This window comes from Pleurodeles waltl, chromosome 4_2 (assembly GCF_031143425.1).
Source record: "Pleurodeles waltl isolate 20211129_DDA chromosome 4_2, aPleWal1.hap1.20221129, whole genome shotgun sequence".
Taxonomy (NCBI): Eukaryota; Metazoa; Chordata; class Amphibia; order Caudata; family Salamandridae; genus Pleurodeles; species Pleurodeles waltl.
This window is the reverse complement of record NC_090443.1, coordinates 85,535,243-85,548,077: the sequence shown is the minus strand read 5'-3', so window position 1 is coordinate 85,548,077 and position 12,835 is coordinate 85,535,243. Positions and strand designations below refer to the sequence as shown.

The window sequence follows — 12,835 nt, the reverse complement described above, 5'->3', positions numbered from 1 at the left end:
AAAGGAGAAGAGCTTTATCCAATTCTGTCACAGACAGCTTGTACTTTCTTTTCACTCAGTATCTTGTTCTCTCGGGCATAAGATTTTCAAGTGCCATACATTTACAAATCACATAATAGAAACACATTTCAAATGCAAGTCATTACACAATTTTACCGTTGTTCAGAAAAAGAAGAGGCACCTCCTCTGAACAAAAAATAAGTGTTCACTATTCTCTAAAGTACAATATTTTTTTTTATAGTGGTATGCCCTTTCCAGAGCAGATTCTAAAAGTTACATACTACAGCACAGTAAAGTTTATTTGGCCCTGTAATTAAATTTAAAGTAATTAAACATTTCTCACTTTGCTTTTTCACCTCATAATATCAGCCAACACAAAAGAGGCAGAAGAGTGAAAGCTCTGTTAGCATAAATATTGTTGGCTTAATTATCCACACTCAATCATGCTCATAGAGACTTCATTAGATATGGTGTAAATGCTGGTCTGCACATGGTGTCTAGCAGGATGTTGATTTTTACAGCATTAAGAACCAAGCCCCACCCCATAAGCAGTGCAGAAATGAAACTGGAAAATGATAGAAAACACTTTTATTGCTACCTTAAGAAAAATATATCAACTCAAAATAGTCTGTCAAGGGGTGTGGTATTTTAACTACTTAATGGCTTGTATAACCTGATGCGATGGAGACTTCTAGCTGCAGGTTCCTTACCTTTGAATTCTCCAAAGGCATAAGACTAGATCCAGAAGATTATTCATGATCAGTACCTCTGCATGCTGGTAGGTGGCGTCGTACAGCTCAGCATCAGTCGTTGGCTTTGTATGGCTCTGCGTCTGTCATCGGCATTGTCCCACCAGAAATGACGTCACGTCACCCAGGCACTCAGTCAATTCTTTTCTTTCTGTGCCAGCCAGCACTAATCCAAGAGAAAACCCAACCCTCAGTTGTTTTTTGACTGAACATTTTCAACTTTTTGTGGAAATTTGTTAAGGTTTACCTACTGGTGTGTCCGACTCAGGTTGTTCCATCTCTACCGTCTCCGGCACCAGTCCTAATGCTGGCTGCCACAGGCGGTACCATCCCCATTGTTATCCCCAGCATGGACCAGGATGGGCGTTGCCTGATGCAGAATCCTACACTGGCAGACGCCTTTCCTCCTAGATCAACGCCTGGACCCTATTCTGTTTGGCTTGTCCTCAGGGAAAACTGGAAGGGGTTGCTGTACTCTTTACAATAGCAGCCCTATGAAGAGGAAATGGACTAGTGTGAGGAATTGGGAGTAGACAGTGGACTGGACGCCTCTCCAGATACTGGTATGCTTTCTCCCCTTACTGTGGCTACAGAGGAGGGAGCTTCCTAAGCAATGGTGGTGAGGAGGGCAGCTGAGGTCCTAGACCTTTCACTACCCACTTTGGGAGCCAAGACTAATCTCTTGACAGAAGTGCTGCAACCTGGAGCTTCCACATTCCAACCCCTGCTCCCCTTCAGTGATGCACTTACGGACATCCTTATAGGTACCTTGTCCAATAGGGACTCCTGTGTCTAGGACGATTGCCCGATGGCATCACCCTGCACCTTGGGACCCAAACTTCCTCATGCAACACCCTACCCCTTAGAGCTTGGTGGGTCAAACCTTAAACTCCCATGGCGCTTTCCCTACTGCTCCCCTGGATAGGGAATCCAAGGGGCTGGACTCTTTTTGGGTGATGTTTTCTTCCACCATTCTGGCATTGCAGTTTGTGAACACTGCATGCCTTTTGGCCAGTTATTCACTCACACTGTTGGGACACGGTTACGCATGTGCTGCCACAGGTCCCAGGGGAGGCCTGGGCTGTACTCTCTCAGGCTGTTGCTGATGGGAGAGGTGCATCAAAGATAACAATTTATTGTGAACTTGACACAGCTGACTTGCTAGGCAGAGCGGTTTTCATAACAGTGGCCCTGAAGTGCCATGCCGAGCTGAGGACGTCTGGCTTTTCAGGGGTTGTCCAAGCTTCCCCTTTGATGGCACCTGTCTCTTATGAGAAAAGGCAGATTTGGCGCTCGAGCACTCTCGGGCTTAGGCCAGGTCCTAAGCTTTGTGGTGGCCTCCCCTGTGTCCCCTGTGCTCTCTCACCCTCCTCTCCCCCCCCCCCCCCAAAAAAAAAACGGCCTTTCGCTCACGTTGGCTCAAGTCTTGTCTGCACTGGACCCTGGAGACTGGATGGTATCATTGGACTATCAGGATGCCTATTTCCACATTCCCATCCTGTCTGCCCATAGACGTTACCTGTGGTTTACTGTAGACCACGAGCACTTTCAGGTCACCATACCTCCCTTTGGCCCTACCAGTGCCCCTCACGTGTTAACCAAGGCAAGGTGATGGCGGTGAAGGCAGCTCCTCTGCAGAGATCAGGGTTTCCAGTCTTCCTGTATCTCGATAACTGGTTCTTGAAGGCAGACTCGTCCAAGGCTGACAGTCTCCTACCTCCAGACTTCGGCGAACTGCCTGCATTAGATAGCATTCAATGTAAACCTGCCGAAGTCACACCTGACTTCCTCTCAGATGCTTCCTTTGATCTGAGATGTCCAGGGCATGGTTTAGTTTCGGGCTGATCTTCCCAAGCGGCAAGTCGGGATATTCAGGCTATGGTACTGATGTTTAAGACTATCTTGGATTTCAGTGAGACTCACTCTGAGGTTGTTGGGGACTCCTGGCCTCCTGCATCCTGCTGCTGACACAGGCCAGATGGCATATGTGAGATTTGCAGTGGGGCCTGAAGTTTCAGTGGGCGCAGCATCAGCAGAATCTCCCCAACATTGTCCAGATCTCGTAAGGAACTGCAAAAGATCTGCAGTGGTGGTTAACGAGCCACAATTGCATCAGAGGCAGATCCCGTCTCCCTTTCCCAACCAGATGTGGCAGTGGTGACAGATGCATCACTCCTGGTATGGGGCGGCCACATGGGAAAGGTGGTTTTCAGAGGACTGTGGTGGAATCCAGGCTTCACATCAGCCTCCTTGAGCTCCAGGTGATCCGAATGGCATTGAAAGCCTTTCTACCCTCCATTAAGGGAAGGGTAGTGCAGCTGTTAACGGACAACACCACCGCAATGTGGTATTGCAACAAACAGGGCAGGGTGGAGTCATAGACCCTTAGTCAAGAAGCTCTGCGCCTCTGGACATGGCTGGAACAGAAGGGCATAACCCTGGTGTTTTAACACCTGGCAGCTCTCTGAACACCAGAGCATACGACCTCAGCAGAAAATGCCTAGTGAATCACAAATGGCGTCTCCACCCGAAGGTGATACAATGTCTCTTTCAGCAATGGGGAGAGCCTTGGTTAGATTTCTTTTTGCCTCCGCTGAGAACGCGCAATGGCAGCAGTTTGGCATCCTGATGCTTCCAAGTTGGCTCTCGCTCGGAGACACTTTTCATCTCAAGTAGAACACAGGCCCTCCTGTACACCTTTCCACCCATACCACTCAAGCCCAGGGTTCTCAAGAAGATCAGAAATGACCAGGCCCAAGTCATCCTTGTGGCTGTGGACTGGGTGCGGGGAGCCTGGTATCCCAAGCTACTGAGCATGGCTATTGATCCTCCAGTCAGACTGCCTCTTCAGGAGGATCTCCTGTCACATCAGCAGGGCAGGGTTCTTCACCCAAACCTGTCCACTCGCTGCCTTTTTTGCATGGACATTGAGCAGCAGCTGTTGATAGCATTTGATCTCACTCCCAAAGTCTGCAATATCATCTTTGCAGCCAGGCATCCCGCCATCAAAAATGTATACCCCCCCATTGAAAGAAATTTGTGGCATGGTGTACAGAAAGGTCTCTTGATCCACTTTCTGCCCCTCTTTCTGAGGTTTTACTTTTCTTTCATTCCCTTGCCCAGCTGGGTTCTTTTTGGGCAGTCTTAAGGGCTAATTGTGTTCCAGTTCTGCCTTCTTGCGGTTGCCTGATCAACCCTCTTTAAGTACCCTAGTGTGCATAGGTTCCTCAAGGTTCTTAATCATCTCTTTCCTCCTCACCCATTTATTATGCCTCAGTGGGACCTTAATCCAGTTCTACCTTTTTGATATGTGCTCCTTTCGAGCCTTTCCACAATTGTCCCCTCAGGCTTCTCACATTGAAAACAGCCTTCCTTGTGGCAATTACATCTGCCCATTGAGGGAGTGAGCTGCAGGCTTTGCCATCCACGTTGCATTTCCTCTCTCTTTGTCCTGACAAACAGGTGCTTTGCACACGGGTCTCTTTTCTGCTGTGATCACATCCTTTCATGTAGGCCAATCAATCACCCTGCCTCCTTTTTATGCACCCCCACATCTTTATAAGGAAGATGAGACTTCACCATCAGGTCCCAAAAAGAGTACTGGCATTCTGTCTTGATAGTACCTGTGAGTTCCGGGTGGACGAACAACTGTTTGTGGAGTATGCAGGTGCGAAGAAAGGTCAGAGGGTGAAGAAACAAACCATCTCTCCGGGTCGTACTCTGCCTCAAGATCTGCTAAGCACTGACAAAAAAGCAACCTCCTGAAGGCTTGTGAGCTCATTCCACCAGAGCTAAATCTGCGCAACCACTGCATTAGCACGCAAAGTTCCAGTCCTGGACATCTGCCAGACAGCAACTTGTGCCTCTATGCACACGTTTACTAAACATTACTGCCAGGACAGCCAGGTCCGTAGGGATGGGCATTTTGCCCATTCAGTCCTGCAGGACTCTTTTTTTTTTTTTTTTTAATTGGTTCGCAGACCCACCTCCAGGGATGGTATTGCTTGGGTATCTATTCAAAGGTAAGGAATCTGCAGCTAGAAGTCTGAGATGAACAAGTTAGTTGCCTTCGGTAAATCCTTATCTGTTAGAGATCCCCCTTAATGGATTTCTAGGGACAGGAATCACCATTTCTCTCATAAGGGATTTCAACGTATAGTCTTGAGCACTGAATAGTCCCGCCCATGTGCTGGGACCCTAAAGCAGATCTTTAACACATCTTCTTAACTGGAGTATAAATCTTGTTAACAAACCCCTTTTTCATGGTAGAGATGAGGGAGAACAGGGCAGACTAGCCTCATAGGCTTTCCATTATATGACTAAAATAGAAGCTGTGTGTAAGGAAATGCCTCCTTGGCATGGTTACCCCCTGACTTTTTGCCTTTGCTGATGCCAAGTTATGATTTGAAAGCGTGCTGAGGCCTGCTAACCAGGCCCCAGCACCAGTGTTCTTTCCCTAACCTGTACCTTTGTTTCCACAATTGGCACACCCTGGCATCCAGGTAAGTCCCTTGTAACTGGTACCCCTGGTACCAAGGGCCCTGATGCCAGGGAAGGTCTCTAAGGGCTGCAGCATGTCTTATGCCACCCTGGAGACTCCTCACTCAGCACAGACACACTGCTTGCCAGCTTGTGTGTGTTGGTGGGGAGAAAATGACTAAGTCGACATGGCACTCCCCTCAGGGTGCCATGCCAACCTCACACTGCCTATGGCATAGATAAGTCACCCCTCTAGCAGGCCTTACAGCCCTAAGGCAGGGTGCACTATACCATAGGTGAGGGCATAGATGCATGAGCACCATGCCCCTACAGTGTCTAAGCAAAACCTTAGACATTGTAAGTGCAGGGTAGCCATAAGAGTATATGGTCTGGGAGTCTGTCATACACGAACTCCACAGCACCATAATGGCTACACTGAAAACTGGGAAGTTTGGTATCAAACTTCTCAGCACAATAAATGCACACTGATGCCAGTGTACATTTTATTGTGAAATACACCCCAGAGGGCATCTTAGAGATGCCCCCTGAAAACATACCCAACTTCCAGTGTGGGCTGACTAGTTTTACCAGCCTGCCACACACCAGACATGTTGCTGGCCACATGGGGAGAGTGCCTTTGTCACTCTGTGGCTAGTAACAAAGCCTGTACTGGGTGGAGGTGCTTCTCACCTCCCCCTGCAGGAAGTGTAACACCTGGCGGTGAGCCTCAAAGACTAACCCCCTTTGTTACAGCGCCCCAGGGCACTCCAGTTAGTGGAGATGCCCGCCCCCTCCGGCCACGGCCCCACTTTTGGCAGCAAGGCCGGAGGAGATAATGAGAAAAACAAGGAGGAGTCACTGGCCAGTCAGGACAGCCCCTAAGGTGTCCTGAGCTGAGGTGACTCTGACTTTTAGAAATCCTCCATCTTGCAGATGGAGGATTCCCCCAATAGGATTAGGGATGTGCCCCCCCCCCTCCCCTCAGGGAGGAGGCACAAAGAGGGTGTAGCCACCCTCAGGGCTAGTAGCCATTGGCTACTAACCCCCCAGACCTAAACACACCCCTAAATTGAGTATTTAGGGGCTCCCAGAACCTAGCAAGATAGATTCCTGCAACCTAAGACGAAGAAGGACTGCTGACCTGAAAGCCCTGCAGAGAAGACGGAGACACCAACTGCTTTGGCCCCAGCCCTACCGGCCTTTCTTCCCCACTCCAAGAAAAACTGCAACAGCGACGCGTTCAACAGGGTCCAGCGACCTCTGAAGCCTCAGAGGACTACCCTGCATCTAAAAGGACCAAGAACTCCCGAGGACAGCGGCTCTGCTCCAAAGAAGAAACATCTTTGCAACAAAGAAGCAACTTTTAAAGACCACACGTTTCCCGCCGGAAGCGTGAGACTTTGCACTCTGCACCCGACGCCCCCGTCTCAACCTGCGGCGAAACAACACGACAGGGAGGACTCCCCGGCGACTGCGACCCTGTGAGTAGCCAGAGTTGACCCCCCTTATTCCCCCCAGCGACGCCTGCAGAGGGAATCCAGAGGCTCCCCCTGACCGCGACTGCCTGCTTCTAAGAACCCGACGCCTGGTAAAGACACTGCACCCGCGCCCCCAGGACCTGAAGGATCCGACCTCCAGTGCAGAAGCGACCCCCAGGTGGCCCTCTCCCTTGTCCAGGTGGTGGCTACCCAGAGGAGCACCCCCCCTTGCCAGCCTGCTTCGCTGAAGAGACCCCTGGGTCTCCCATTGAACTCCATTGCAAACCTGACACCTGTTTGCACACTGCACCTGGCCCCCCCCCTTCCCGCAGAGGGTGTACTTTTTGTGCTGACTTGTGTCCCCCCGGCGCCCTACAAAACCCCCCTGGTCTGCCCTCCGAAGACGCAGGTACTTACCTGCTGGCAGACTGGAACCGGGGCACCCCTTCTCCATTGAAGCCTATGCGTTTTGGGCACCACTTTAACCTCTGCACCTGACCGGCCCTGAGCTGCTGGTGTGGTAACTTTAGGGTTGCCCTGACCCCCTACAGTGGGCTACCTTGGACCCAATTTTGAACCCTGTAGGTGGTTTACTTACCTGCAAAACTAACAAACACTTACCTCCCCCAGGAACTGTTGAAAATTGCACTAAGTGTCCAGTTTTAAAATAGCTTATTGCCATTTGGGTGAAAACTGTATATGCTATTTTGCTAATTCAAAGTTCCTAAGTGAAATACCTTTCATTTGAAGTATTACTTGTAAATCTTGAACCTGTGGTTCTTAAAATAAACTAAGAAAATATATTTTTCTATACAAAAACCTAATGGCATGGAATTGTCTTTGAGTGTGTGTTCCTCATTTATAGCCTGTGTGTGTACAACAAATGCTTAACACTACCCTCTGATAAGCCTACTGCTTGACCACACTACCACAAAATAGAGCATTAGAATTATCTCTTTTTGCCACTATCTTACCTCTAAGGGGAACCCTTGGACTCTGTGCATGCTATTTCTTACTTTGAAATAGTACATACAGAGCCAACATCCTACACTGTGCCTTTATGAACCTAGAGACCACCAGTATCCACTATGCCCAGCTGGTGACAGTTGCTTCAGTACTTTATTCCGGCTCCTGCAGACAGGACCCGGAAGCATTGAGCTCGACCTTTTTTAGTTTTTTTTCTCAAAAATATTTTGTCAAAAATTTGTGACAGCATCTTCACTCAACTGACTTTTTCTGTTATTTTTTGACAAAAATTGAAGCATTTTGTCAAAAAGCCTTCATTTGTTGATAAGTGCCATCACTGTGGCAGGAAAAAGGCGAAAACAGACCCTTATGAGGTCTGTATCATCTGCCCGCCGCCTTCCCATCTTCCTTACACCTGTGACATCTGCAGGAAGTTTTCAGATGCACTGTCTATGATAGCGAGATCATTTGCCTTCAAGGAAGAGAAGAGAGACTTCACCAGCAAACCCAGCCTACTAGCGGGACTGCAGAGACAGGGAAGGTCAGTCTTCGACCAAGGCTCTTCCCCCAGCTTTCAGTGGAGGTGGAAGGTCTGAGAAGCGCGTTCCAAGACATCAGTCCTCAAGGCAAGGCACGGCGCCAACTTGTTAGCCATCAAGGGCTGGTTTAATGTCGAGGTGCTGGCTGTCGCCACATCCTCATTCGACGTCTACGATTATTCGCTGCCTCGAGAAGTGTCTCACCATCGAGAAGTGTTGGGTCGATGTCAAGATGGCGTGGGCGGTCAACATCAACTCGAAAGGTCAAGGAGTCTGTTGACATCGAGGAGGGAGTGGAAAAGGAGAAGAATGTATTCGTCATCTGACTCCTCATCTTCTCTGGTTGTGTTTCCATCCTCGTCTTCTCCTCCTACATCTTTACATCATCCTCCTCTTTGCCTCTACCGACACCCCACCCACCACCTCTAACACCAGCGCTTCCTCTATCATCAGCGCCTCCTTCAGGACCTAGAAGAACTCCAACTCCTACGTCTCAAATGCACTCCGGATCGTGCCACCACTCTTGTCATGGTCATCGTACCCCCGGGCGCTCTTCTGTTACTTCAAGACATACCCATCGCCGTCAAGGATCTTACCATAGATCAAGGTCACGCTCCCATTGACTGCATACTGATCTTTCCTCTTCCTGTACAAGAGACTTCACCAACTTTATCGGACTCTCCACCGCCTCTTGTCTCTCCTGTAAGGTGACATTACTACATTTCAAAAGGTGCTAGTCTGAGGGGCTGCACAACTCAATATTTTGATATTGGATAGAGACTTCTTGTTGCAGATTCCTTGTCTTAGAATTTCCTCCAGGCGTCAGACTGGATCTGGAGATTTTTCTTCAAGCAATAGTCTAGCACGTCGGTAGGTGGTGTCTGTCGACTCCGCGGGCGGCGGCGCCGTGATGACATCGGGAGTATTACATAGACGCCACCTCAGTGTAGTGGCGTCAGTTCTTTTCTTTCAGTGCCATGCGCTGATCCAGAGAGAGCTACCCTGGTCTCTTTTTGACCGATTTAGACCGTTTTGTTGAGTTTTCAAGTGAGTTTTTGGTGCGTTGAGGATGTTCCCGAAGACCGGGTTCAAGCTGTGCGAGGACTGTCACCGCATGATGTCGGTGACTGATCCGCATCAGGTTTGTCCGTGGTATCTGGAGCGCGGCACGACCCGAAGTCATGCTCAGAGTGCCGGGCCATGCACCCAAAGGCCTTGAGGGAGCATTCCCTCAAGCTCATGACAGCCCGGCACTCAACTCCACGTAGGTCCCGCTCGGGAGGAAGGTCTTGAGACCGTTCGCATGAGCCATCACCACTCATCTTCCTCAAAATCTTTGGGTGCAGGTAAGAAAAGGAAATAGTCGTTGAAGCGGTCTCATCACACTTCGACTTCACCCCATCGCTCAGGTGATGCGACGCGGGAGGAGAGTTGAAACTCAAGGCCTCCGCCCTTGGAGCCTGCTTCTGGGTCCACTCCATGCTTCCCCGAGTTTACGGGAGCCGGAGCAACCCCCGCCCAACTTATGGAATTCTATGAGGCCATGCGCCTCTTCTTTGGGTGGACCAACCCTGATACAGCACCTTCGGGCCCAAGGGGTTTGGTTGAGGGGCCTTCGGGTCGCATGCCGGCAGCTTCGGCTCCAGCCTCTGAGGTTCCTTCCAGATCTGCTCGCAGATCCGCACCGGCCCCACCACTGAGACTTTCCCTGGTGCTAGGTCGATTGTCGGTACTCTCGATGTCGGTAGTGCCCACTATCGATGTCAACCCGATCCTTATCCCTGACGACTCTGAGTCGGAGCGGCGCCGGCCAACGCCGCCTCGGTCTTCGATGGGGCCTACTCACCCTAGGTCGGATTTGGATCCTTTTTCTTATGGGTCAGATTCGGGGAAGGATTGGAGGGGTCCCTGGACCCTTATGAATACTAGGATGACCCATCTTTGGACTGGGCACAGGAATTGGGCGAAGCCAGTGGACTGGACACTTATCCAGACCAGGCATGCTGTCTCCTCCTACCATGGCTATGGCGGAGGGAACGACTTATGGCATGGTGGTCAGTAGGGCATCCAAGGTTCTTGGCCTTAAGCTACCTACTGTAGATGTCAGGTCCAACCTCCTCACGGAGGTGCTTTAGCCAGGGGCTTCCACATCTGAGCCCCTTTTACCTTTCAATGAAGCCCTCACTGATGTCCTTTTGGGTACTTGGTCCAAACCCAACACAGGGGCTCCTCTGAATTGGACTATTGCACACTGCCATCGGCCTGCTCCGAGCAACCCTAAATTCCTGTCCCAAAACCCCACGCCTGAGAGTCTTGTCATCCAGCCTTCCTCTTCCTCAGGCGCATTCCCTTCCGCACCCCTGGATAGGGAATCAAAAAACTGGAGCAATTTGGGAAGAAGTTTTCTTCCTCCAGTCTCGCGCTGCGGTCCGTGAACACTGCATGCTCTTTGGGCCACGATACCCACTTTCTGTGGGATAAGGTTGCGCAAGTCCTGCTGCAGATACCAGAGGAGGCCCGTGCTATTGTCTCCCAAGCTGTTAATGGGAGAGGTGCGGTGAAGTTCACGATCTGATGTGGGCTGAACACAACCGACTCTCTGGGCAGATCGGTTGCTACAACAATGGCCTTGAGATGCCACGCCTGGTTGTGTACTTCTAGTTTTTCTGGGGATGTCCAACAGTCTCTCATGGACATGCCCTTTGATGGCTCCCGTCTCTTTAGAGACAAAGCGGACTCGGCCTTGGAGAGATTCAAGGATTCCCGGGCGACGACTTGGTCCCTTGGTCTTTCCACTGCCCCTCGTCTCTTTCGTGGTCATGCAAGGGGCTCTCTGTCGCATCCCCCACCCAGCCACCATGCCCCCATGCTGTTCAGCCGCCACGAGGCCGGGGACGCAGAATCCCTCATGGACCTGGGACGGGGAACCAGAGGTCTGCCCAGTCCACCTCTGCCCCCGCTGCAGCCTCCAAACCCTCCTAGTCCATTCCCTCACTCCCATCCAGTTGGCGTCATTATTCGCCAACACCTGCCCCACTGGAAATCCATCTCTACAGACAGGTAGGTTTTGCAGATCATTCGAAAGGGCTACTCCCTCCCTTTCAAATCTGCCCCACCGGCCATGCCTCCATCACTCGGCCAACTCCCAGAGGATCATTTGGCACTTCTCCACCAGGACGTCGTGCTCTCTTGGCCAAGGGAGCTATAGAAAATGTCCCTGTGCCAGAAGCTGTTGTGGTTGTTATTCCCGAAAAAGGACATGGGCTTACGTCCTATCCTAGACCTTCCCGACCTCAACTACTTCCTCAAGAAAGAGAAATTCAAAATGCTCACCCTGGCCCAGGTTCTGTCTGCCTTAGACCCAGGAGACTGGATGGTAGCGTTGGACTTGCAGGACGTTTATTTCCCCATCCTGCCTGCCCACAGACGTTACCTACGATTCGTGGTAGGTCACGAGCACTATCAGTTTACCGTGCTCCCCTTCGGCCTTACCAGCACCCCTCGGGTGTTCACAAAAGTGATGGTGGTGGTTGCAGCTCATCTGCTCAGGTTAGGGGTCTCAGTCTTCCCCTAGCTCGACAACTGGCTGTTGAAGGCGAACTCACCCCAGAAAGTTGTCTCCCACCTTCAGACTACGGCGAGCCTCCTGCACACTCTGGGGTTCACTATAATGGTGCTGAAGTCACACCTGACTCCCTCTCAGATGCTCCCTTTCATCCGAACTGTTCTGGACACAGTGCAGTTTCAGAATTATCCTCCAGAAAAGCGAGTCCAGGATATTCAGGCTATGATTCTGATCTTTCAGCCTCTTTCTTGGGTTCCGGTGAGACAGACTCTGAGGCTGCTGGGCCTCATGGCCTCCTGCATCCTGCTAGTGACACATGCCAGATGGCATTTGCAGGCTCTGCAGTGGGCATTGAAGTTCTAGTGGACACAGCATCAGGAAAATCTCTCCAACATGGTCCAGATCTCGGAAGGGACTGCGAAAGACCTGCTGTGGTGGCTTTTGAATCCACATTGGGTCCACAGCAGATCCCTCTCCCTTCCCCTGCCAGATCTATCTATAGTGACAGATGCGTTGCTTCTGGGTTGGGGCGGCCACATGGGAGAGGCAAAGATCAGAGGCCTCTGGTCTCCAGCGGAGTCTGGGCTCCATATCAGTCTTCTGGAGCTCCATGCAATCAGGCTTGCATTGATAGCATTTCTTCCCTTTCTCAAAGGGAAGGTAGTGCAGGTGTTCACGGACAATACTACCACCATGTGGTACCTCAACAAACAGGGCAGAGTAGGGTCCTGGACCCTTTGTCAGGCACTTTGTCAGCTGTTTCTGATGGATACAACTACCTGTGGATTCCTCACCTTAAGAATTCTCCCATGCGCCAGAATCCGACGGAAAATCTTCTTCCCAGCTCTCCACGTCGACGAGGACGTCACACTTGCACGGCTCCACACGACTCAGTCTGATGTCACAGTGCCAATAAGAGGTCCTCCCTGGCGTGCTGACGTCAGTTCCCTTTTTTCTGTGCCTTCGACGCTAACGTTTTTCTCCTAGCTCTTGCTACTGTTGGAGGTGTTCCATCTTGTTACTAGTTTCAATCCAGTTTCTAGTTACAATGTCTCCTCC

General features: G+C 50.7%; 1 protein-coding gene across 5 annotated transcripts in view; it reads left to right on the top strand.

The window, feature by feature from the left end:
- R3HDM2 (R3H domain containing 2) overlaps window positions 1–12,835 on the top strand; it is a 1,111,447-nt gene that overhangs the window by 876,061 nt on the left and 222,551 nt on the right. The window lies entirely within an intron of this gene.